Source organism: Jaculus jaculus, chromosome 12, assembly GCF_020740685.1.
Source record: "Jaculus jaculus isolate mJacJac1 chromosome 12, mJacJac1.mat.Y.cur, whole genome shotgun sequence".
NCBI lineage: Eukaryota > Metazoa > Chordata > Mammalia > Rodentia > Dipodidae > Jaculus > Jaculus jaculus.
Window position 1 is genome coordinate 102,515,012 of NC_059113.1, and position 25,627 is coordinate 102,540,638.

The 25,627-nt window shown below is 41.3% G+C and overlaps 1 protein-coding gene across 3 annotated transcripts in view; it reads left to right on the plus strand.

Moving 5' to 3' along the window:
- The first annotated feature begins 653 nt into the window (after positions 1 to 653).
- The window catches only part of Gucy1a1 (guanylate cyclase 1 soluble subunit alpha 1), a 60,601-nt gene continuing 35,627 nt past the window's right edge, over positions 654 to 25,627 (plus strand). Inside the window, exon 1 of one of the 3 annotated variants that reach the window (XM_004655884.2) lies at positions 654 to 920. The gene's annotated coding sequence lies outside the window, so the exon portion shown is untranslated. Of the gene's footprint in view, positions 921 to 1,220; positions 1,368 to 1,839; positions 1,968 to 25,627 lie in introns of those variants that run through there. The other 2 variants (XM_045131568.1, XM_045131569.1) reach the window with 2 other exon arrangements.

The window sequence follows — 25,627 nt, forward strand, 5'->3', positions numbered from 1 at the left end:
TTCAGCCAGATGTACAAGGGTGGTACATGCGTCTGGAGTTCTTTTGCAATGGCTGAAGGCCCTGACATGCCCATTTCTTCTTCTACCTGTGCCTCTTTCTCTCACTCAAATACATATACAAAATATTGAAGAGAAAAACTAAAGATGCTGTGAATAAGCCACACGGAAATCAACTTGTTAGCTAACTTAAATAAAATATGCTTTTTAAGGCGAGAAAATCAAAGAAAAAGCACAACTTTTTAATTTTAGAAAGGCGACTTTTAACTCACTAATATCAGAACAAGGGGTGTGTGCGTGTACTGAACCAAACTATTCAAAACAAATTCGGTTTGGGTGACCATAGAAAGAACTTGGCAAGTGAGTTGGCTTCAAACCTGAAAATCTGGTCAAGACAGAGAAAGACAGAGAGAGAGAGAGAGAGAGAGAGAGAGAGAGAGAGAGAGAGAGAGAGAGAGAGAGAGAGGAGAGAGAGAGAGAGAGAGGAGAGAGAGAGGAAGGAGAGGGAGGAGGGAACCACATTCCAGCAAGCATGTCTGGAGCTTTTAATTATGGAAAACTACAATATTGCCAGACCAGTGTGTACTGGAGAAAACCTTTTCCTGTTTTTAACTATCCCAAATTTTCCCAGCGTCCTCTTCTTCATCCCTTCCCAAGGTGTCTGTGGGCCCCTGTTATTTCAAGGATGGCTTGGATTGGGCGGCCACTGAGAACAGAACCCGGTTCCCCATCCTGAGTCTGGGAAGAGAGTGGGTGGGACTCCACCGCCAGTTCCCACAAGTCCTGCTTGAACACACGGCTCCTTCTCCTCCCCGCGCGCGCGCGCGAACGGACCCCGAGGCGCAGAGCCCCGCCGGGGGACAGACACCTGCGAGCCCGGGGCGCCCCAGCCTCGCCCAGGGGCCTGGCCTGCTCACACTATGGTGGGTTCGGGCTGTTACTTTCTTTTCTGGTGGTTGGGGCAGAGAAAAGGAAGGGGCAGGAGAGGTCTGGAAAAAAAAAAAATAAATAAACAAATTGTGTGCTACAGAGAAAGGAAGTGTACGGGTGTTCTGGGGTCATCAGCTGGAAAGACCTGGTGACGGACAGAAGCAAGACGGGATTATTTTGCAGCGACCGGGGCCATCGGGAGCGCGGTAGGTCGGTCGTCTCCTGCCCCGCCTGTTGAGCGGAGTGGCGGACCGGGAGCGCGGAGCGGCGGCGGGTGCCCCGGTGCGCTCGCGCCGGGACCGACAGACAGGTGCCACCGCTGGGTCACCTCTCCCGCCCACCGGCTGACGCCCTCCAGTCTTCGCAGTGCGGCTCTGCGCGGGGATCTCAGCCGGCGCTGGAGGTTGGGGAAGGCGCGCCGAGGTCTGGGAAGCCACCGAGTAAGTGGTCGCGGCTTTGTGCCCTGGGGAGGTTGCGCTCTCCAGAGTAATCGACCCTTGGCCGGGGCGGGGGGCGGGGGGGTAGAGATGGGGGAGGCTGCCGGGTGTCCTCCCCCTTCCTCTCCCGGAAAGCTCTCCCCGCGCTTTGCCCAATCCAGAGCAAGCGGGGACCAGGTTCCCACGCTGGAGAGAGATGGAGAGGGGGACGCCGGGGAGGCAGCTCGGGGACCCTGGGGACCTGCGGCGCGGGAGGGAGGAGCAGGGACTCTTGAGATCAAGGTCATCTAAGCCCCGAGCCACGCATCCCAGCCTCCAGCTCGGCCCAGCATCGCGGCCTCCCGCGTCCCCCGCCTGGACCTTACAGCCCTCGGTGTGCAGCTGAGCACCCTTCTTTGCTCATTCAGTAGGCTGCCCCAGTGGTTAAGCGGTGCGCCCTCCTCCAGCGCTAAATGCCTGGGTGGGTGCGGAACATGCCCAGAGCTAGCAGCCTGCAAACTTGCAGGGAGCTGAGGGGCCTCGCCAAAGTGTGCCAGTGTGTCCCAGCGCACGGGAGAGTGTGGCTGCTTGGTTGTCATTATGACAGAGGCACTTTGGAAGGTGGTAAGAAGGGGTCACCACAAACTCCTAGGCCTGTGTGCGTGGGCACCCCGTCCCTGGGTCCACAGAGCTGTCTCTCAGTGTTTTTTTGTGTGGGGGTGGGGAGGCGGATTGCCTGACCATGTTGTCATGTGATTCCAGGCCATGCATTTCTTTAGTCCTTCTGTTACTTTCTCACTTTGGTGGCTTCTTCATTTTGCGTTTGATAAACAGTTTACATCTGAAGGAAGCCAGAGGACTGTGCAGCTTCTGGAAGCCACTGGTGCTGGGGCGCCTGGTTCTCAGCTTCCTGAAACCACCCTGGGTTTCAAGGAGGATGAATCTCTTTCATTGGAACTTCTTTACAACACACATCTACAGTTGCTTTCTTAAGATCATTTCTCCAGCAAGGACTGATGTCTATTTACTAGCATCGGGCCTGATAGGAATACAGCCAACCGTCCTGTTAGGTGCATAAATATTGGAACTCTTAATGATAAATTCAGTTTTAGATGTTATTTTACAGTGTAGTAAAATGTGTTGCTTTTCATATATATATATATATATATATATGTGTGTGTGTGTGTGTGTGTGTGTGTGTGTACATGATCTTAAGGAATGATCACTTCAGGCACTGTTATGAGGAGTGCTGCTAATCCATGGTAGTAACAGTATAACAACAGCAAAATGTCTAGAATTCTAAAGCACAGCTTAATTTGCTGGAAGTCATAAATGCCGTATTGCCCCAGCGGAGGGTGTCTGTGAAGTTTCTACCTTATTCCGTGACTCGCTGATTGGTTCTGAAGATGTTTTATGGGTTTCTGTCATCCCAGATGTTGTACTTAGACGAATGAGTTTTCTCATGTTTAGTAAAATAGAAGATATCTGTGACCCAAAAGAAAGCCAAGATGCACAGTGTTTTCAAACGTGGAAGCCAACACACTACCTAGTCTAGAAAGAGAGTAATCATTTCTACCAGGAAGGCTTACCGTGTGTGTGACAAGTTTCTGTATTTTAAAGGCCAGTGAGGGTATGGAGAAAGAGGGCCCCTTACAGACTGCTGGTGAGGATATAAACTGTTGCAGCCATTAGGGAAGTCAGTAGGGAGATTTCAAAAGTCTAAAAATAGGACAGCCATATGATCCAGCTATTTAACCCCTGGGTGCATGCCTGAAGGGTTCTGTCAGCAAACCACAGAGAGACTTGCACATCCATGGTTGTTGCTACACTGTTCACAGTAGCCAAGGTGTGGAGCCAGCCTCGATGTCTGTCCATAACAGAATGGATAAGGGAAGTGTGAGACATACTAACAAGGGAATTTTAATCAGCCCTACATAAAAATGAAATCTTAACATTTGCAGGAAAAATGGAACCAAAGATCATCATGTTAAGCAGAAGAAGCCAAACTCAGAAAGACAAGCGTCGCACATCAAATATCTTCCCTCATGTGCAGAATCTGGCTTTTACATCCATACATATGTGTGATATAAAAGCAGAAGCAGAGACAACTTGGGGTGGGAGAAAGAGATTTCCAAGGAAAGGGAAAGCGGGAAGGGGGAGGCAAGTAAGGACAAAATATACTGATATATATGTAGGAAATTAAAATGTCACCATGAAACACACTCCTTTGTATGCTAATTAAAGATTTATGTAAAAGAGCAAAACAGTCTCATTAGTACGATACCAAGTATAGCAAGTATAGTTCTGTGAAGTTTACTTAGTAGGCTTGTGATGGATAGAAGGGGCTTGTGACGGATAGATGGGACTTATGCTTCTTCTTGTACTGCCAGGTCTTCCGGGCACAGGACAGGAAGTAGAAATGCTTTCCTCTACTTGAAATGCAACTGAAATATGCACTACTTGTAAATGACATGGTGCTTTATAGTATGGTTAATATAATAGCTCTATACAGACCCTATGTGTAGATGTCCATACCAAACAAGAAAACCATACAAGAAGAATTAATTCCTTTATTTAAATCTGTTAGATACTAGAGAGGATGTATCTAGGGAGGAGAATCATGACTTTATTTACTGGTTAGCTTAAGATATTTTAAGTTATGTAGCCCAAAGTCCTTAGTTAACCTTTCTCAAAACTCAACTTAGGAATGAATCCTCACAAATATGAGCACTGAAAAGATAAATTAATATTTAGATTTAAAAGCCAAACATGCTATTGATGGGAAAAAAAATGCTGGAAGTGGTGATTCAGGACTTTTGATGTCTGACTTCTTTGGGAGTTGCTTGGCTTTATTTATATAGGATATTCAACTTTTACGAGACTCTTTCGTAGCATAGATCATAAACATTCAGCCAGGCAAACTTTCTTAAACATTTCTGCTTACTACATTTTTTTTTGCATATTTGCAGAAAGAGTAATGTTCTTTCAGTAAAGCATCAGTTAGCTGAAATTACAGTTTTCTGGATGGGCCATCTTGATCTATCTTGATCGATTTTCTGTGACGTGCCTGCGCAGTTCTTAGCACTGCCGCCATCTTGCCCTGCTGTGAGAAGAGGTGCTGATGATCATCTTTCGTTCCTTTTCTTCATGAATCAGTTTACTTGGGTGTAAACCAATCGGTTGACTTGAGGCTTGGGTAATTAATTTCTTGGTTATCCTGAGTCATATCTGAATCTTTCATTTTCTCACAAAACATTTTAGAAATCCCTTGCCTATACTTTCCTCTTCCTTGAGTCTAGGTCAGCAGACGACTTCATCTTGTGATACCCTGAGGCCTATGGATAATAAACGGAATTATTTGGGAGGAACTTTGGGGACCAGGTACTCCTTTCATCCCACAGTATAAGAGAACATTACTTAAAAAAACAAAATCAAAACACTGAGCTCTTGCTGTGCTTGTATTACTAACTTTAATTACCTCCCATTCTTTCTGGCCATAATTAATCTTCTACTAAAACAAACCTTTTTTTTTTTTTTTTTTCCATGAAATCAAAGCCGATTTTAATAGACTCATCTACCCACTCCTCAGTCTCCCCACAGTAAAGATTAGGGAGAAGTCACCATCAGACAGCAGTTTTAGGATTAAACACCAGGAAATGGAGACCGCCTCACTCACACGTGCTGGAATTCTTTGCCTATGGCCAGCCTACTTTCACATTCCTTTCCCTGCTGTCACATGACCTTGAGGTACCTGTCGAAATGTCTGCTTCTCTGCCAATCTCAGCTTTCCTTGAGGGGCTCCATTCTTGGATTCATAGCCCTTCAGTGTCTACGCAGACGATGCCTAATGAGCTAGGTAGTGTGGTCATCAGACTGTGCCAGGTGCCATGGGGTATTTTGTTCAGGAATGCCATGCAGCCTTTAGTGTTTGTTTTGGGAGGACTTACTTGGAGGGTTGGGGACTTGCCCACCCAGGGGCCCATCTCTGTTCTTCTCTCACAGTCTTTGTTGCCTGTAAAGACCTGTTTGGAAACTGCTGTTTCTGTCCTCCATCACACTTTCCTTCAGTGTACAGCCCTCACTGTGGTTACTGTCTCTCCAACACATTATCAGCGTGTTGATCTGGTGAGCATTCTTTCTTAAAGTCTACAACAGCCGAGGCTTTGTGAGCCACCCTATCCTCTGCCTGCCTCCTACGGGGCTTTGTTCCACATCTCTTAACTGAGTTTCCTAGACATGGCTTTACTTTGACCTGATCTGTTTCTGCAGGGACCTTCAAGGACTCACCTATCTCTAGGCCTGCCCAAAGGAAAAATCAGAGCCCTATCTTCTTTTTCTCAATGCAACACTGTTATCCTTCTAATAATTTCAGTAATTTATAGCCATCTGACACTTGATGCTTTCATCTTTTGTCTCCTGACACTTGGCTTTTTTTTTTTTTTTCTCATGGTTTCCCATTTCTAATCCATCCATCTTGGACAGTAATTTCAACTCTGGCCCAGCTCCCTCTTCTCTTGTGCAATCGGCTTCCCAGTCTATACATAGGATACCTGAACCACTTCCTTGCTGCTGGTACAGCTGGGCAGAGTAATGCAATTGTTTCCTTGGGTCAACTCTTTAATTTTGTATGTAAAAAATATATTTATTGAGACTCAGAAGTATTCATTTGTCTCTTTTCCAGTTGCATGGAACCACAGAAGAGCCGAGTGTTGTTGACATAGTCCATATTGTTTGCAAAGCTGAAAATAATTGCGATCTAGTTTTACTAAGACAAATTTCTGGATCCTCATTTTAGAACTTTCAGTTGACCCATTCTAGTTACAGCCTAAGGACTGCTTCCGGGGCTCATGAAGTACATTTTTTTTTTTCTTTCTCCCTTGGTTCATGCTGCACCAAATCCTTCAATACAACAATTTTCAAATCTACTCACATTGAGGACTTAAGAATTGTCACTCTCAGGCTGCGGAGATGGCTTAGTGACTAAGGAGAAGCCTAAGGACTCGTATTCGACTCTCCAGGTCCCACATAAGCCAGATGTACAGTGATTCAAGCGAACAGTTCACATATGCGCACAAGGGGATGCACACATCTGGATTTCAATTGCATTGGCTAGAGGACCTGGTGCACCAATTCTTTCACTCACATAGAAAAAAAGAAATTAAAAAAAAAAGAATTGTCACTATCAACAGTTGCCCATACTTACCAAGTCAAATTAGGGGGATAAATATCAACTCTGGTAAATTATTTAAGACTCATCTGGAATATAGCATGTATTGCTTTGGACAATTTGGAGTAAAAAGGGTATTTTCTTACATTGAACAATACATTATTGTTTCAAAAACTGTTTTCTCTCTGTTTCCTTTTGTTCCCCCTTTGAGTACCTAAGTACAATTCTTCCACACATAACAACTCTTGAAGATTCTAAGATAATGTATTTTTTCACCTCATCCTTACTTGGTATGGGATGAGAGCTTACTGTCACAGAGTTTCTTCTGGGGATGAATTCTTGATTGTGTTAAGTATCGTCCTCAGAGCTCACGTATCAAGGATGTCGTGGTGTAGTTGGGTTCACTGGATTGTCTGTGCTGTATGCCCACAGTCAGTCAACCCCTCCCACTTTCTGTTCTCTATCACTCTCTCTCTCCTACTTTCTTTGTTCTTGCCCTTTTTTGTACTACAGTATTTATTTTTACATCTCTTTTGCATATTCTTCTGCAACTTTATGTTTGGATACCTGATTTAGGGTCTCACTTGCAGCCCAGGCTAGCCTAAAATTTGCACCTAGTCCAGGTTGGCCTTGAACTTGCCATCCTCCTGCCCTCAATCTCTTGAGTGCTAGGATTATAGATCTCTGCCACCACACCTGTCTTAATTTGGGGCTTAAAATACTTATTGCAAATAAATTTAATATTTCTTTTAGCTATTGCTCCAGAAGGTCAAGATCTTCTTAAATTCTTTTTTATTTCTTTTTTTGTTTATTTTTATTATTTGAGAGCGACAGAGAGAGAGAGAGAGAGAGAATGAATGGGCACACCAGGGCTTCCAGCCACTACAAACGAACTCCAGACATGCGCACCCCCTTGTGCATCTGGCTAATGTGGGTCCTGGGGAATCGAGCCTCGAACCGGGGTCCTTAGGTTTCACAGGAGAGCATTTAACCTCTAAGCCATCTCTCCAGCCCTCTTTTTTATTTTAATCTCATAATTCAGGTGAACCATTTCCCACTGCACAGAGGCACTAATGGATGCCATCTGGTATGTTACTAAAAGCTTCATCCAAGGAATTGCACAGCACTGAACTGGAAGAACTTTTGGAATGGTTTGATACCTTTGCTTGCTTCTTCCGGCTTCAGGATAGTCTGTTTATCAGTGCTCTTATAAGGCTGCCCTGCAGTTATATAGTCACGTACCTCTCTCTTTCTTGGGGTTTACATTCCTTGTGAGACCCAGATGTTCACTGTGACAGACAGACCGGGGGAGAGCCCTTGCTGGAATGTTTCCACTTTCTGCTGATCAGATATTGGGCAACTACTAAAACCCAAAAGATAGATTGTCTCCTGTTGATCTGTTCCTCTGACCACTCCTGGCTTTTCTGTAACACTTCTTATTTTCAATGTTCACAGAGTATAATTGTAAAAAAATCTTTATGGAATGGTGCCTCGACTCAGTGTTAAACTCTGAGTTACAATCTGGGGAATTCACACTCCCTGTTTTGAAAATTGAGGCATTGGCTGGATAACTTCTCCGTTAACCCTTCTCCTTACCATGTTTTTCTTTCCTTCCCTCCCTCCATCCTTCCCTCCTTCGCATCCCCCATCCCTTTTTCCCACCTTTCCTTCCACCTGTCTTTGTTGAGGCAGAGCTTGCTATGCAGTCCAGGCTGGCTGAGACTTTTTAGTCTCTAACTCCAGCTTCCTGAGTGTTGCACTTACAAGCCTGTTCCGCCACTACCAGCTATTACAGCATTTTAAGAGAAAACTTCAATAATCCATGACCTTGTCCATAATTTCTTTCAGTACTTTGTAATTGACATTTCACTATTCATGAATTTAAATGCATTTTAATATTATCATATAGCCTGGGCCATATATTTGTGTTTGTTTTTTTTTTTTAATTTTGGTCTTTCTTTTATCAGAATAAGTATGACTTTGGGGAGCAGAGAGGAAGCCATGTGTAGACCAGCACAGCTATGTGATTAGGTTCTGCCATTTGAACTCCTTTACCTCCCAGCAGGCAGAATGCTTTCCCCACATCTAATAAAAATGCCATTTTTTACTGCTTTATTGAGCAATCATAACAGGAAGAAAAAGGACATTCTTTGTTTTTATAATTTTTAAAAGCTCCATCTTTTTTTGTGGTTGGTAATTCACAATGCTCTTTTGAGAGGAGTCACTCTTTTGTGCTTGTCTCAATAAAGTCCATTACAGACTTTGCCTGTCTCTGGGGAAGGTTCTACAAGGTGGATGGCACAGTCACCGGCTTGAAGGAATTTAAATGCCTGCACGTGGCAGCTAACAAAAGAAAAAAAAAATTAGTCTCCGAATTATACATGTCAGCCCCGAACGATCAGTGTGATATGTATGTGACAGTTTTAATGGGCTCTAAAGAATGGGGAAGAAGGGAGATGGTTCTTCAGGGTGGAAAAAATAGAGGGAAGTGTGCCAGAGGTGATCTAGGACTTAGATGAACTTAGGTGAGCTTTTAAAACAAGGCCTGGGTGTTGAGCTCACAGCACTGGCAGGGCTTCCATGGGAGAGCAGGCAGAGGATGAGGCATGAGCAGGTGGGGAGTGACCAAGTTATGAGGCAGAAAGTGCTGTGCAGAGACCTTGTGTGCTTGGAAATTTTCTCTCCCATACTCTCACTTTCCTCTTTCCTTTCCTTTCCTTTCCTTTCCTTTCCTTTCCTTTCCTTTCCTTTCCTTTCCTTTCCTTTCCTTTCCTTTCCTTTCCTTTCCTTTCTTTCTTTATTTTTTTCTTTTTCTTCACTCTCCCTCCCTTCCTCTCCCACATATTTTCTTTCTTTTCCTTCCTTCCTTCCCTCCCCCTCTCTTTTCCTTCCCTCCCCCTCTCTTTTCCTTCCTTCCTCCTCTCTTTTGTTTTCTTTCTTTCTTCATCCTTCCCTCCCTGCTCTTTCCTTCCTTCCTTCCTTCCTTCCTTCCTTCCTTCCTTCCTTCCTTCCTTCCTTCCTTCCTTCTTCCCTCCATCTCTCTCTCTCTTTCTTTCTCTCTTTCTTTCTCTCTTTCTTTCTTTCTTTCTTTCTTTCTTTCTTTATTTCTTTCTTTCTTTTCCTTCTTTCTCCCTCCCTCCTCCTTTCTATCTCTACCTTCCTTTCTTGTTTCCTTTCTTTTCCTTCCTCCCTCCTCCTCATCCTCTCTTTTTCCCCATTTCTTTCCCTCCCTCCCCCTCTCTATTTTTCTTTCTTTTCTTTTAGTTCCTTCATTCTTTCTTTCTTTCACCAGGATCAGATTCTTGGTATGTTGCCCCAATAGGCCTGGCCCAGGCTCACACCACACTCCACCGTTAGCTTCTACAGTAGCTACAGTTCAGGTGTGCACCCTGCCAAGCTTCCACACCGCTGTGTGTCTTGTTCTAGCCTCTCCTTTTATACATGAGGAGGTCCACACCTGCTTACACTGTGTATTGTTGCAACATCAGCTCTCCTTAGAAACTCTCTCTGAACTTCCAGTTCTGAAATGAATACTTACTGTGTATTTGCACAACACCCCATACCTTCCTCATCACATTTCAATTCTAAATTGTAACTGTGTGCAGAGTCTTCTGTTTCTCCTTAGGGATTCTTTGTAGGACATGGTACCATTTTGGTCCAATTCCCCAATTGGCACAGAAACTCAGGATAAGTGCTGGGTATTTTATGAGTACACACAGAGGAAAGTGTGTGTTATGAAATAAGCCTGCTTGGGGCAAAGATCTTGGAGAATACTGGCACAAGACATTAAAGATAAAAAGGGATTGTGTTGCAGCAAAAAAGTGATGGAGAGATAAACATTTGCTTTATTAGAGCATATGGAACCATGTTATGCTTTATTTTGAGGATAGAGGAAGGTATAAGTTATATACATTTGTTTTCATTAGGCTAGAAAACCAATTCAAACCATTCAGAGTCTGATAGGCATTTCTGGGAATGGATAGGAATTTGTTTGCTATTTTGACCACATGTTTCAGTACATTCACCCTGTTGAAAGAAATTATCATAGACTGCTAGGTTTATGGACAACAAAGAAGAATACATCATGGCTTTCGAGGTTAGGGAGTCTAAGACCAAGACAGGGTGAGACTCAGTTTCCATTGAAGACCTGCCAACAAATATATGAGGACTGACCACGTTCCACATAGTAGAAAGTAATTTTTTTCTTGGGTTTCTCTGGTGAACTCATTAAACTTGTTCATGAGGGCTCTTCTCCCAAAAGTCCTATGTCTGACTATGATCACATTGGAGATTGGATTTTGATGTTAAAAACTTGGTAGATGGGGATGCAAACATTATATGGCATTGTGAGGTAAGCATCCATGTGACTTTAATTCTGCAGGATTTTACCAGAGAAGTTTGTTTTACTGATATAAGCACATAAATACACAGTGTAATCATTGGCTGCACTCTCAAATGTCCATCACTTTCAATCTTCAATGGTGCTCTGGTATAAGAAATTGAATGATTTGTGGTTCATATCACAATAGCTTTCTTACTCACAATTTAGCTGCCTGTGGTTTCAATTTTTTGCTATCAACAGTAGTCTGAAATTATTAAATGAAAAATTCTAGAAATAAACAATTATTAAATTTTAAATAAATCTATCAGCAATGTGTTGTTATAATACAAGGTTGTTAATCTCTTTCCATGCCTAATTGATAAACTGAACTTTGCCAAGTGTGTATATACATAAGAAAAATAATGTAGTGTGTTCTGGGTTTGATACTACTGTGTTTTCAGAGCCTGAGAAATGTCTTGGATACTTCTCCATAGCTAAAGGAGACAAGAGTGTTAACAAAAGACATCTCTGAATGTGGAATTCCAATCTTTCATTAGCTTGGGTAAAGTATTACTTAGGTCTGGGTCAGCATAAAACATAATCTAGGTGGCAGTAGGCATAAATTATTTGTAAGGTTAAAAATGTGACATAGAAGTAGATTAGGATGAGCACAATAAAATTGTAAGTACTGGAGATTTAAAACCTCATACATGTGATATATATATATACACACACACACACACACACACACAAGAGTAGAATAGGTACTTACTAGGTTGCCTAGGCATGCTCACTATCCAGGCCAGCCTGGGCTGGCCTTGTACATTCTACCCTCAGACTTCTGTCCTCCAAGTGGGATTCCGGGCATGCACAAAGACACCTAGCTTAAAATAAGACATTCTCACACTGGTTTGGCACTATATATTTGTAAAAGTTATTAGCGAAAGGCAGCATTGCAAGTGACAATTAGGATAAGATTCCATGTCTTAAATGTTTTAAAATATGTGCAGTCACATGATAAGTAACTTTCATCTTTGTCCATCTGTACCCCCAAGTAATAATTTAATGTGACATAGCATCTATTTGCAGATATCTTTTCCCTGATGGCTGGCACAGATGGATTCTGGATTTCTTACTATGATGCCTTATGCTCAGTTCATTTGGCAGCAGCAGAAAGGAGTGGCGTGGTACTTCCTGACACAGTGTGCTTTATCTGGGAAAGCAGATGCCCTAACAACCTAACTGAAGCTGATGCTTTCTCCTTCCCTCACTTTCCCACCTCCCAGGGAGGCTATGGACTCATTTTGACTTAGGCTGCTGACCATCATCAGTCTTCTTGCTGGTTTGGTCAACAGCAAGAAAACCATATGTGATGGGCATTCCCAGTGCAGTCTCCACACTAGCTTCCATGTCACTGCTCCTGCTAGAAGCCTGAGCTCCTTTGCGTTTGGATTGTTTCTAGGATTCCATGGATAACTTTTTCATCCCTGCAACCTAGTTTATCTTGTTTAAGTCAAACAAAAGAAAAATGAGCTAAGGGACTTACATGTAACAGTGGGAGTAGAAATAAAGAGCTCTTGTGGTCAGTCTAGTTAACTACACAGAAAATTAGTGCTTGGCTGTAACTACATTAACTGTCCTCGATAAATGATAGTTGACTCAGTGAAAACAAACCTCAACAACTTTTGTCTGTATTACATGTTAAAAACCCTGTTAAGGGGCATGTGACACACCTGATATTGTAGTCACCTTCACATCACTAGGACACAACACCCAACCAAAAGCAGGTGATGGAAGGGAAGGTTTTATTTTGGCTTACAGTCTCCAGGGGAAGCTCCATGATGGCAGGGAAAGATGGTACAGCAGAGGCTTGATCTCACTCCCTGCTGGCAGGTGGGAAATGGCAGCAAGAGAGTGAGGCAAACTGGCAAGACTTCTAAGATCCCTTCCAGCCGCACACCTCCTCCAGCCAAGCTCCACCTCCAAAACTGCCACTAGCTAGGGGCTGAAAATTCAAAGCTCAGGAATTTTGGGAGACACCTGATTCAAACCACCATACCTGCTCTTGACTTCCGGTTGCTAATTTGATAGCCATGCCTCCTCCTTGTTCTGCTCTTTCTCTTCAAAACATCATTACTAACAATTGCCATAGCTGAGTTCATTTCTACATTCTTGGTTTTTGTTTGTTTGTTTCCATAGTTTTGTCTTTTATACATGTCTCATTTTTTTCTCCAGGAATGTGTATTCTTGATTCCTCCGCTTTCCTGCACCTATTTATTCTGTAATACTCAAGTTGAGAAAGCATTTAACAAAGGATAGGGCAGAATTCTATGATGAGTGAGCTGGCAATATAGGCTGTTCCTGGAGTGCTTCCTTGGCATGCAGAAGCCCTGGGTGTGATCCAAGTACTGCATAAAATCAGGTATGGTGGTGCACACTTGTAATTCAGGTATAGATGGTGGAAGCAGGAGAATCTCACATTGAAGCTTGACCTTGGCTACATCATAAGTACTCAGGCTTACCTTTGCTACAGAAGACCTTGTTTCAAAACAGAAATTAAGATGGGATTATGTGATGTAGTCCATAGCATCCAGAAAATATAAATTTTAAAGTGGAAAGAGCCAGGATGTGTGAGGAGGATGGTTTAGACCCAGAATTATTGTGGCACTTACAGAAATGCCATGGAAGAGCTGTGCTGGCCTAGGCATCAGTGAGATATTATTTAGAGACTAGATTTCTTTTTTAAAATATTAGATTTATTTTTATTTATTTGAGACAGAGAGAGAAAGAGAGAGAGAGAGAGAGAGAGAGAGAGAGAGAGAGAAAAGGAGAGATTGAATGAGAATAGGCATGCCAGGGCTTCTAACTACTGCAAATGAACTCCAGATGCATGAGCCACCATGTGCCAGATGGCTTACGTGGGATGAGAGAATGGAATGTGGGTCCTTAGGCTTCTTCAGTGTGCGCGTTAACCGCCAAGCCTTCTCCCCAGCTCCAGAACCTAGAATTCCTAAGAAATCACGTCACATTTGATAAAATGATTCAGTTTGGGAGCTAGAGAGATATCTCAGTGGTTAAAACAGCTTGTTTCACAAGCCTGACAATTGGATCTGGAGCCCACATAAAGCCAGAAGCAAGTGGCCCATGTGTCTCTAATCCCAGTGCATCTATGGCAATGGGAGTCAGGGCCAAGGGCATCCTGAAGCTCACAGGTCAGCTAGCTTGTCATCTGCCGTGGCAAAATAAGAGAGAACCTTTCTCAAATAAGGTCTGAGGCCATGACCAAACACCTCAAGGTTGTCCTGTAACCACTGCAAGCCAAGCCCACAGTGGTATGAGTGTACTCATGCACACACCATACACACGTAAATATACACAAACAAGAGAATCCATAATCTTCATCTTACTATTTGAAATAACAAAAGGCATTATCTGTTCAGTATTGAAGAAATTCAGGTTGGTTTGTTGGGAGTAAATGAAAAAAAAAAAAGCTTTAATGTGAAAAAGTTTAGTACATATTGTCAGACATTGTCAGTATTTCTGTATATAATGCCAAAATTGAGAAGTGATAATTTCTTTAAGCTTAATTTGCAGTGTTGGATATGAAGTTATCCTTCCTTCTACCACCTTCTTTCCATGGGTGTTTCATGTGTGTGTTGTCCATCATGCTCATGCCATATGCTGGTCATTTGGAAATAATACAGCAATGCAACTTACAAATCTTTCACATGGTGACATAGTTCCTTATTCAGCACTAGCGTTGTATTAGTTAACGTCCGCACTGTCTTGTGAGGAACTTGAAGTATTACGAAGTCATCTGTCTCATCACGGCAGGTGTAGATGCTGCAAGTACAGGTTGATGAAGCTTTTCCTCTTTTAATTACAGTCCTCAGTTATAACATGTGCAGGCTCCCTTACATTAAATAAATATTAAACACTAATATCTTAAGTTAAAAAATTACTTTCATCAAAGCTAAAATAATTTATTACTGAAGGTGCAGTAGTCCTTGGGTTTACATATGAGTATAAGAAAAATAACTTCAGGGGCTGGAGAAATGGCTTGGTGGTTAAGGCACTTACCTGCACAGCCAAAGGACCCAGGTTCAATTCCCCAGGACCCATTAAGCCAGGAAGGACAAGGAGGTGCACACACCTGGAGTTTATTTGCAGTGGCTGGAGGCCCTGGCATGCCCATTTTCTCTCTCTCTCTCTGTCTCTCTCTCCTTATTTCACTCTCTCTCTTTTGCAAATAAATAAAGAAAAGTAAAATATAAAAAAGAAAAATTATTTCAAAATTCTCCTGTTAAAAGAGCAGTGTGACATTGGAGAGAGTGCTTAGTGGTTAAGGCGTTTTCCTGTGAAGCCAGAGGATCCAGGTCCAATTCCCCAGGACCCACATAAGCCAGATGCACAAGGGTCACATGCATCTGGAGTTCGTTTGCAGTGGCTCCAGGCCATGTAGTGCCAATTCTCTGTCTGTCTGTCTATCTCTCCTGCTTCCTGCTTGCAAATAAATAAATAAAAAATTTAAAAAATATATAAAAAAAAACAGTGTGATTAGAGATTAAAGAAAATGTAATGTGAGCTAGGAAGAAGTGAAGTTCTGGGGGCAACCTTGTAGTAACCTCTTTAAATGTACCTTTATTGGCTAAACTTTCTGTCTTAGGAAGTCTTACACAATTGCAATTGACTTTGGAATGAATAGGCCCTGCAAAACTTCCCTGAAGTCTGCTGGAATGAGAGGGAAATGGCACATATTATAAAGGTATTGTAAGGAACATGGTTTTGACCTGGAAGTCTCTCACAAGGTTTAAGACAACTCCAGTGCTTCCAGAAGGTGGCCGGAAAGATGCTGATTGGGAGAAACTTGTGTTTCCAGCAAGGTGAACGTAAAAGAGCTATAATAATCTTCAAATCTAGTAATGATCAATTGCATTTATTAAACACTTACTATGTTGCAAGCACTGATACAATGTTACTGCCATCAGGAAACCCTTAGATAAGGGTTCTTGACCTCATTGTTTTACTGATGAGGAAATGGAGGCACCGAGCAGGCCAGTAGCTCTCCTGCCTGGGCTACTCTGAATTAGAGGTGGACCAGGGTTTGCAGCCATGCTGGACAGTCCTTTAAATTATTATGAAGAACAACTCTTTTTGCTCATATGCAAATATTTCTGCTACATGGTAAATAAGCTACATTTTGCATATGAATGAAATCGTCTAGATTCTATCACATGTGACTTATAATTAGTTGTAAAGGATCTATGAATTTTGAAATGCATACATAAGAAAGGAATAAAAATCTTTTGCGTTTTTATAAATATTCATTCAAAATAAATAATCATAATATTCCCACTCTCTTTATTGCCTTTTAGGCTTTTTAAAAAGTTAAGGAAACATTTGCATTTCTCAGCGACTGTCTTGAATCTTGCTGCAGATTTGTTGGTTGTTGTGTTGTGTTGTTTTGCTTTTATTTGAGAGAGTTTTATCATGTCACCCACCCTGGCATGGAAGTCTTCATCCCCCTGCCTCAGCCTTGAGTACCAGGGTTATAGACATATCACAAACTTATTCACTATTCAAGCATATTTTGTTGAATATAGAATTTAAAGTATTACAGGATATGATAGGGTATTATAGAATATAGAATTTAGGATATTATTTAGGGTATTTTTTTTTTTCTGTTAGACTTTAAATGGTTATGAGCTGTTTCTAGTCACCACTTCTTTTCCTGCCTGGGTTCTGGTTTCTTTCTTGAGCAACACGAGGAAGACTAGATGCAGGTAGGAATTATGTGTACAATACCATGCGCACACATGCACACACTCAGGAAGCAGGCTTGCAGGACCCGTCCATCGAGAACTGAGTAGCTTTGTCACTACTTTACAAAGATTTAATTGACCAGGTTTTGCATGTTTTGAGAGTAGGGAAAGGACTCTCTTTTCCCCAAGGTGTCGAGTTTGACACATCTCTATGTGCTCCCTTGACACATAGCCAGCTTTGGAGTCTCCAGGGAGTCCTCTCTTCAGGTAGCAGGCTCGGCCCTCGGAGATCTTGCCTTGCTGGGCTGTCGATCAGCTGCCACTGCCTGCTCTTGCTGAGCCTTTGGGCACCACAGTGATGCCTCTCCTTTGGCTCTGCTCACAGCCTGCAGAAAGCCACTGCTTGGCCTCCAAAGAACCTTCCTAGCACACATCGGTCTCCTGCCCTTAATGAAGCCAGCAGGAAATTATAGGCATGTGAGTGAGCCTCCCCAGACTCTCACTTCACATTCTGGACACCTGCAGAACCGAAAGTTAAGTTGTCACGTGGCTTCCTTCCCTTTGCCCTCGTCTGTGCGCACGTCTTGCCCCCCTCTGCTTCCTCCCTGACGACCGTAGATATCAGCTTCATGACTCCTTGTACTTCTCAGAATTTGGAATTTAGCTCAGAATTCTCTGAAGTTTTATCTTTCTGAGGTCTTTTTTTTGTCAATAGCGGGTTAATATAAAGCTTATGAATAACAATGAGTTGCACATGCGTATAGTTAAACAAGATTTTTCCAGGTACTTGTGAAATCAAGAAAATAAATACTTCTATTACTTTCAATGTTTTCTTGGCTTCCTTTCCAATCCATCCCTCCTCACTCTCTCTCCCCAGGTAGCCGCTGTTTTGTTATATGTCATGTGGATTTGTATTTATCTTCCATATTTTATATAAAAGCAATTTTGTACTTCTTTCCTCACGTGGTTAGTTTCATTCACTCAGTATAATGGTATTGAAATTCATTTTGTTTCATATGTCTGCTGAGTAATACTTCTTTTCATGCATGGCTATACAGAATTTTCTTTGCGGACTTGTATGGTGATAGACATGTATAATTTCAGTTTCTGAGTCTTACAAATAAAATTGACATTGAAACTTCCATATAAATCTGTATTTGAATATATGTTGATGATACTCTTGAGTAAACATGTTAAAATTGAATAGCTTTATCATATGGTCAGCAATCTTTTACATTTTGCTTTCCAGAGTCCTAGTACTGTTGAACCTTCAATATGTGAGGATTCCAGTTGGTACATATTGTCAAATGCTTTCTTTTATTTTCAAACTGCAGCTGGGCCTGATGACACAGGCCTTTTACTGTCAGCTATGTGGGAAGCTGAGATAGGAAGATCACAAGTTCAAAGTCGGCCTGGGCTACAAAGTCAGTTCAAGGCCAGCTTGGGTACCTTAGTAAGATGCCATCTCAAAATAATAGTAAAAGGAATAGCCGCAACAACCACAATGATGACAGAGGACAAAGGCGATAGCCCAGTGGTACAACCTCACGTAGCATGTGTAAGGCCTGGGCTTGGATTCCCAGTACCACAAAACAAAGACAAACAAATCCCTTGAATTTAGACATTGTACTGGGGTTTTGCCTAATTAATGATATTGTACATATCAAACAAAGTTGTTTGCTGATCATAAATCTTTACTGATGTGTCTGGCCACATTGCTTTCCCTCTTTTAAAATAGACTGTCAGTTTTCTTCCTGAGCTATAACCCTTTGTAAACCTTGATCCCACTCCTGTTGGTATCTGTGTGGCATATGTTTTCTCTAAGTGGGACCTGTTGATTTGTTTACTTAACAGTGTCTTTCAAAGAACACAAGTGTTGTTTGATCTTGACTTTGGTTCTGATGAAGTGATATTTCATACATTTTTCTTTCCTTTTTTAATTTAGATTTGTGTGTGTGTGTATGCATGTGTGTGTAAGTGTGGATGTGCCAGGGTCTCTTGATACTGCAAACACATACCTTTCCAGCTTTATATGGTGGCTGAAGAATTGAACCTGGGTTGGCAGGTTTTGCAAGCAAGCATCATATGCACTAAGTATCGCCCCAGCCCCTCATGCACTTTCTCTTCTTGGGCATCTTTGCCTCATTCATAGTCCTAATGCATTTATTCTGTTTTCTTCTAGTAGATTTTATGATTTTAACTTGTTCATTTAAGTTTCTGATGCATTGAAATTAATTTGGGGACATGACGTACAATATTAATAAAAGTTCATTATTTCCAGATAGATATCTAGCTGTCCCACTGTCATTTACTAGGACACGTTACATTCTGTTTGATCTGGAAACTTGGTAAAAATATACTTGCCAACCTCTTTTAGCCTGTATTCCCCTGATTCCATTGCTTTCAGACAGATATCAGACACAGACGTTCTTTTCTACCCTCCCTTCCTCTTCTTATATCTCCTCTCCCATCACACCTCTACTCTCTTCCCTCCCTTCCCCCTTTCCTCCCCTTCCCTTCCTCTTCTTTCTTTTCTTTCCTTTCCTGAAACAGACTATTGCTCTGCTGTCTAGACTGGTTCAGCCTCCAAGTGAGCCCCACTTCAGTCTCTAGAATACCTGTAGATAGAGAGATGTACCATTGTCCCAGATTCCTGATGACTCTAGCCTAATGAGACTGAAAACAATGAGTCTCTAACTATCTGTAAGGATTTTAAAATTATATTTTATTCATTTATGAGAGAGAGAGGGAGGGAGGGAGAAAATGAGCATGACAGGGCTTCTAGCCACTGCAAATGAACTCCAGATGCATGTGCAACCTTATGCATCTGGCTTATGTATGTACTGGGGAATCGAACCTGGGTCCTTAGGTTTCACAGGCAAAATCCTTAATCATGAAGCCATCTCTCCAGCACCTCCCCGAATCTGTAAGGCTTTAGTATTGTTGGCATCCTTCACATTGGTGTGTCCATTCTGTGTCTTCTAGTTAATCTTAGTGTCGGTTGGTCAATTTGCTTATGAAGACCTAATTGGCTTTTTGTTTGGGATTTCATTGCTATAGACAAGGAAAGCTGGCTGGTTAACAATGTTAAACATGGTATGTTTCTCTGAATATTGTAGATTTTCTTAGTAATTCTCATCAAAATTTGTACAGTTTGGTATAACCAACTCTCTAAATGATTTCTTCCCAAGAACTTTCTATTTGTTGACATTTTTGTAGATACTCTATAAAAATAATCAAACACAATATCTGCAGTTAATACCTAGATTGCCATGAAATTTTGTAGATTAGCCTTATGTCCTGAAATCTTACCACATCTACTTGCTGGTTTTAGGTTTTGTTGTGAATTTCCTTTGGGAATTTCAATTAGACAATTTATATGCATAAAACAAATAGGCAATAACTTTTAATTTGTGTTTTTCTACTTCTTAACTTGTTTCAATTGCCCAATGTATTTACTTCAGTATTCATTAGAAGTGGTGAGAAGGAGGCATTCTTGCTTTGTTCTTGGTAATAGTAGAACAATTAAGTGTTTCACCATGAAATATGATTTTAGCTATAGATTTATCATTATTATTTTATTTTTGAAAGAAAGACAGAGAAAAGGATGAAGAGAGAGAGATGTAGAGAGAGAGGGAGAGAAAGAATGGGTGCATCGGAGCCTTTCAACCACAGTGAACAAATGCCAGACACTGTGCCCCCTTGTGCACATGTACGACATTGCACATTTGAATCACTATGCATCTGGGTATGTGGGACCTGGAGTTTCAAACATGCATTCTTAGGCTTCGCAGGCAAGTTTCTTAATGGCTAAGCCATCTCTCCAGCACTAGCTGTAATTTTTGTAGATTTTGTAGATTATTCCTTATGTGCTTTTTTTTGGCTTGTCTCTTTGTTAAGGGCAAAGTGAGTATCTGGATTTTCCCCCCAACCTTTCTAGGGTTTAAAAGTTTGTTACAGACATTGTTGAAGCTAATTTTGTACACTGTGTAGCAATTATTTTCATTTGAAAAAATCTACCACTGTAAATAAATAATGCAAGCGAGATCTACTGTCCTGGAAATCATAAATTTTGAATTTGCCATTTGGTCATAACAGACTCTCCTCTTGATGGTTTTCCCACCACCATTGACTTCCTGGCTCCTCATTTCTTTTCACTCTGCCCTATTTTTGTTATTAGAGTCTCTCTTTTAGCTTCGTGCATTTCTTTCCAATCTAAAACTTAATTGTAGTTTTCTTAGGCTCCCTTCCCTCTTGCAGAATACATCTCTTTTTTGAACATGCCTGCTCTTTTGTGTGCATTCTTGTCATACTTTTCTAATGGGTTCTTCTGTGCCTTAAACATAACATCCGTCTTTCAATGCTTAAACACACATTTTCCCTGGAGTTCTAAATTTGGCCATCTTCTCTCTCTGTATGTAGCACTTTGACCTTGAATTAAGCCCGATTTCAGTAGCTTCCTTTAGGGGAAGGGCCACAGTGAATGCATGTAGTCTGTTCTATCCCTGATTTGAAGAACCCCATATAAATGCTTATCTACTTAGATGTCCGTCTAACAGTTGAAACCCACGTAAGCAAAGCACAACTCCACACCCACTTGGACCCGTCCCTGTCCTGCTTCCACCTCCTTCTATTAATGTCATTGTTGTCTTTCCAGACAGAAACCCAAGTCACTGTGCTCCTTAGATCTGGTCAGCTGCAGTCTCAGGCCGACTTTCAGTTCACAGTTATCTGCAGCACCCACCCTTCCCTGCCTCTTTCCCGCCACTTCCTTTATTCCTGCACTGTCTGGAGAATTCTCCCTCAATGACATGCCTTTTGTTCATGTCTTTTGTCCATATCTTAGTCACTTTCACCAATAAAGTCAAATTCTGCATGTCCTGGAAGGCTTTCCCGCTCAACGTCCTGCTGCTGCTGCTCAAAAATGATGACATCCAGAGTGAGACTGCTCTCTCTATGCCTGCTCCTTCTCCACCTTTTACTCTTGCCTGCTCAGAAAATTCAGTGTCAGGCCGAGGAGATGGCTCAGGGGTAAAGGCACCTGCTTACAAGGCCTGGTGGCCTGGGTTTGATTCTCAAGTACCCACATAAAACCAGATGTCCAAAGTGCTGCATGCCTCTAGGTCCATTTGCAGAGGCAGGAGGCCCTGGTGTGTCCTTATACATACGTGCTCTTTCTCTGCACTCTTTTAAATGAGTAAATGAAAATATTTTAGAAAACACAAAAAGTTATTTTCAAACTTTTAAGAAAATTTTTTTTCTAACTTCAGTAACTTTGATTGAATGACAAATTTATCATAATTCATTTTTGACCTTGTTTCCAAGAAGCAATATATATATTTATTGGCTCTCAGGTACCTGAATTTTACTCATCCTTTATAGGGTTTCTTGACTGTATTTTGTCCTGTATACTTAATAGTTTAATATTAATTTAGCTTATTAACATTAATATATTTGTTGAATGTTCAGTGGGGCCTGTTACTGTACCGACCATTGGTCACAAAGCATTAAACTGTAGGGAACACGTGATTTGTCCCATAAATGATGACACAGCTCACTGGGAAAGATGATGGGGAATTAATTACACAGGCTTTGATGACTTCAGTGATGATATAGGATCTTACTGAAATTCATAAACTTGTGTGTGGAGTGAGATTTCATCTTTGCAAAAAGCCAATAAAATTAAATTAAAAAAAAATAAAACAAACAAACCTACTGGTAATAAAAAAAAATAGATCCAGAAAATATATAGGAAAACTAATTTTTTCTTTTTGTCATGTGAAAAATGTTTTGTCTTTACATACTAATTAATGATCTATGTGGAGTAAAGGGGAAAGGTTGAATGCATTTTGTACTGTTTTAGGCTGGTCTCCTCTTTGTGCTTATACAAGATGACTGGAGCCAGTTCTTCTATCCTTCAGTTTGAGCTGAAGATAACTTAATAGTTTTTCCAAGATTGGATGAACTGTTGTTTAGATAAAGGGAGAAAACATACCTATCTCGTCGTGAAGTGATAAATATGGGATGATGAGTTACAAGCTTATGCAGAAAATCTGTTTGAATAGTAAAAAAAAAAAAAAATGATTAAAGACATCTTCTTTAGAAACTATTAAAGATAACAAGAAAATAAAATTCTAGAAAAAAAAAATCACACACAGATTGTCTAGCATTGAGAGATATACAGATAAAACGTAAATCTCGGGTTGGAATGAGATGCAACATTTATCCAAATTCTGAAAGCTTGCTACATATAGAACTCAGAAGGGCTGAGGACCACGGTTGCATTATCCTCTGATAGAGTGCGTGCCCACTGCATGTGAGGCCTTGGGCTTGAGCCCAAGCACTCAATGAATGAATGAATGAGTCAATAAGTTTAAGTTTTTCTGAAGCAGTCAACGCAGGGGTGGGTATCTACGGAGGGAGGAGCACTTCTCTGCATTTCCGTGGAGGATGTTGTCAGGGCGTTCTCTCTGAGCTCTAACCCTGATGAGCTGTGGGGTTTGTGTCACCCCTAACCTCTGGACTCCCGTCACATGTGAGCGGAAGGCATGGCAGCTGATGACCCCTAACCTCTACTCTAGTTCCCAACTTGGGTTTTGCAAATGCTTGCATTTTTTTCTTTGCTTGGCTTTTATGTAAGATACACTGATAGAAAAGAAAAAAATGTGGTTTACTGTGAAAAGGGCAGATTTCTTTCAACTTTCCTTATTTTGAATTAATGAGAGGGCAGAAAGGATTTGAAAATAGGGCTGTGGTGTTGGATATAGTGGGGAAAGACTCATTCTTTCTCAACATGTTCTTTGCTAGCATCTAAATATATATGTTAAGTACATGTTCAGAAGCCAAAACAGCATTTTTGGTCAATAATTTTATCTGTACTGATCACTACATAAATGCTCAGAAGGAACTGAATGTTTGCTGGGGTTCGCTGTGTGTCTCTTGCCAGCCTGGTCCCAGCATGGGCCAGAAAACTCCTTTCAGTGTCCCAGTGACAAAAGGTCATTCATGTCACTTAAAAAAATATTCTTATTTATTTGAGAGAGATGTAGAGAGAAAGAGGCAGACGCACAGAGAGAGTGAATCAAAGTGAAATGCATCAGTCAGATCAAGTGCTTAATAAGCATTTGTTTTCATTTTAATTTCAGCTCATTCATTTCAGTTTCATTAGGTGGTATTATGAATATCACAAGCACAGAGCACTGGGAAATGCATACTTGCTAAGTCAGCCTTTTTGCATATCTTGCCATTTGAGTCAAGTATTGTTGAGGTTGGTGATCCTTTGGATGTGAGAGGAGATAGGCCTTATGTGCTACAAAAATACTTACTAAAAATTTAAAAAATGGGGAGTAAATATTTCAGATGAAACTTCAGAAAATCTATGAGAATAAAAGCAATAACAATTCTAAGAGTCATATAATGTTAGTTAAAATGAAAGGTAAGTTTTACAGCTGAAGAGATAGCTTAGTGGTTAAGGCATTTGCCTGTAAAGCCAAAGGACCTCGGTTCCATTCCCCACGTAAGCCAGATGCACAAGATGGCACATGCATCTGGAGTTCATTTTCAATGGCTGAAAGCCCTGGTGCACCTATTCTCTCTCCTCTCTCTCTCTCTTTCTCTTAGACTCTTTCCATCTCTCAAATAATAAAAATATTTTTAAAAAGAAAGGTAAATTGTAATGACAGCTGTCCTACAGTGATCAGAGACTTTGACTTCAAGGAAAAGACATGTAAGTGGCTTGATAGAAAGAAATGGTAAAACAAGCGTGGTGCTGGCTGAGTGTGAAGACTGGAGGGAAGCTAGGTCGCGGTACTCTGCAGTGAATTCCGGGTCAACCTGAGCTAGAGTGAGACCCTACCTCAATAAACCAAAAAACAAACAACAACAACAACAAAACCAAGAGCTCTGGTCAGTTTCAGTTATGGGGAAGGTGAACGGTGATGCTTGACTGCCACTCATACTGACCGTTTACCTGTGCTTACATTCAGGAAGTCTACGTTAAAGGTGTCAGCACCAAAATATGTAATGAGAATTGTTAGGAGCATTAGGAAATTACTATGTATGTTTCAGAAATAAAATACCAGTAAGTTTGTCCTATTTCCTCATGAGTCTTAGGACTCACCTGAAGTGACAATGATAGTTAATTCATAGAAGTGTTAAATATATAGATATATATTCAAATTTCCATTATTATTACAATAGACAGTTTTTAAAGTATATATGTGTACATGTATATTTGGGATATGGGTTTTGCTATTTAGTTATGTAATATTCTTCAAATATTTGCTAGCAAGGCTGAGAAACAGAATGATAACTAAGAAATTGTGGACCATTCCTTTAATTTTTCAAAGTGTTTTATTTATTTACAAGAAAGTGTGTGTGTGAGAGAGAGTTGTTGAGTATGGGCATAGCAGAGCCTCTTATCTCTGCAAACAAGTCAAAACACTTCTGTACTTTTATGGGACTAACTGTATGTGGATATGTGGATACTGGGGAAATGAACACAGGCCATCAGGCTTTGAATGTAACTGCCTTTAATGGCTGAGCCATCTTTCTAGCCTCTTATCTTTTTTTTTAAACTTTTATTTATTTGGGAGAGAGGGATAGACAGACAGAGAGCATGGGCACATCAGGGCCTCTAGCCGCTGCAAACAAACTCCAGACGCATCAGCCTTACATGGGTCCTGGGGAATCAAACCTGGGTCTTTAGGCTTCACACACAAGCACTTTATCTGCTAAGCCACCCTTCTAGACTCCCTCTCATCTAACTTTTAATAAAGGATTAATTGGGGGGCTGAGAGATGACAAGTTAGTAAAGTCCTTGCTCCCATAAGCAAGAAGACCTGACTTGTGATACCCAGCTCTTGTAGAAACACGGGCCAGGTAAGGTATCCCTCCAGCAATTGAAAGGTGGAGTCAGCCATCCCTGAGCATTCTGCTTATTGGTCTAGGTGAATCAGGGAGCTCCAGGTTCAAAAAATTAATTGTATCTTAGTAAATAAAGTAGAGAGAAACAAGGAAGTCACTCAGTGTCAAC